Source organism: Haliotis rubra, unplaced genomic scaffold (assembly GCF_003918875.1).
Source record: "Haliotis rubra isolate DU_JTF1 unplaced genomic scaffold, ASM391887v1 Scf97, whole genome shotgun sequence".
In the NCBI taxonomy this organism is placed as follows: domain Eukaryota; kingdom Metazoa; phylum Mollusca; class Gastropoda; order Lepetellida; family Haliotidae; genus Haliotis; species Haliotis rubra.
Window position 1 is genome coordinate 449,632 of NW_025767712.1, and position 1,895 is coordinate 451,526.

Genomic DNA, 1,895 nt, shown 5'->3' on the forward strand with positions numbered 1-1,895 from the left:
TGAATTGAAGAGTTGTTTTCATGTCTCACAGCCGGCAAGTTAAACGTACTTGCAGATTGCCTTTCCCGATAGCGCAAGGTCATGGATCTACCATCTCGAGGTATTAAAACAGATCACCTTGACATGGAATACACCTCATCTAGACTTTTTGTGCTATACGCCTCAAAAAGAGGCTACTAGTAAACTACACCCTAGTCCCAGATCCTTTTGTCTTTCAGATCGACACCCAATTCATGTGATAGCAGGTGGTGTTCATCATAGTCTCTCACCAATGGGACAAATCGGTTAATTATTTGAAATGTAGCAACATTTACAACATCAGTCCTCAACAACGCTGCAGGAACCCAACCAAACCCTTCACTCCAGGACTTGCATCGATGTTTAGTGGCCGCAGTGAGACGAAGGTACCTGGCCTGCATCAATGCACAAGGTTGACACACTCGCTACTGCGTGGGTTTGCTTGTGAACCCCCTTTTGTGTTGTGGCTCATTTGCATATGCCAGGTGTGCTGTTCTTATGTTAATTGTTACCATACTTTGAAACGTTTGTCTTTCCATCTTATAACATTATATTCACAGAAGGTAAAGTTTATCACTGTTTCTATTTGTGTGTCACAATAACTTCTAACCTTTGATATATACTAGCCACATAAAGAAACTGTGCACACAGAAAATTCCTTCAGAATTGGAATACAACACAGAAAGGACGAAATGATGTAGACACCTTATAAGCTGAAGTATCGGACCACAACAAAATGTCAGAAGAACCTGAACAATATCCGTAACGATGACGTCAGAAGCTCAAAATCGAGTAGGGGTCACAAGACGAAGTCACAAAGTCAATAACTGGTATGACCACCATGTGCGTGAAGCACAGAGGTGCATCGATGACGCATAGGGGCTACCAAAGGAGCATTGAAGGGCTGGGGAATGGTCTGGGACGTGGTCACTGCCGTCTGGAACCTGCGTCTGAGATGAGTCACCCGAATCCATCTGTCCTGTCTTGGCGTCGTTTCTCTGGACGCCCAGAACGTGGGTGGTCGGTGACGTCATTATTGTTTCGATAGCGTTTGACCAATGCAGATATCCTGTTACGATAGCATTGGAAATGTGCTGCCACCTGTTTTTGGCTCATTCCTGCTCGAACCATTCCAGTGGATTCATGACGTTGAGCAGATGTTAATCTTGTCATGATGTGCATGTGACTTGTCATGTGAATTTGTGAACGTTTGAATGACAAAAGATCAAGCTTTCGACAGTGACAGCAATTTCTGAGTTTCACATGTTGCGTGCAGCTGCACAGGATGCACGTGAAGTAAAACATTGCAAGTCCACAGGCCAACATCAATGATGTGACGTCGCCTGGCACGTGCATGAGCGTTTGATTGTCTCCAATACGTGCTATTTTACACCTGTATTTATGTATAAAGACGATTTGTGCCTCTAATTATATTTTCTGTGTGCACAGTTTCTTTATGTGTTTCTTTTATACAGTATAAGAAGTAATCCGGAGATGGTCTGGAGAAACCAGTTCGGGCAGGTTTCATGAATTAGCTTGTTCATGATCATCAGGTGACGTCACTGTGACATGGGGAATTTTGTATCATTCCCCATCATTTGGTTCATAGATCATGCCATAATCCAGTGCTGTGCAGTTCCATTACTGAGGCTGCTGATGTGGTTGTGATATGGCTGGTCTGTAGCTGGTCTATAGCTAGACATTTGATAAGAAATCTCTCTTGCACTTTCTGGAATCATGCAGAATCAGCTTTTGAACTGTGTGCATGTTCCCAGCAGAATTAAGAAATTGCAGAATCATACAAAACTGTTACAGCTTTGGATTTAGCCCACAGGTGAAACAGGTCTTACCACAGTCAGTAATAACAGAGAAAGTGA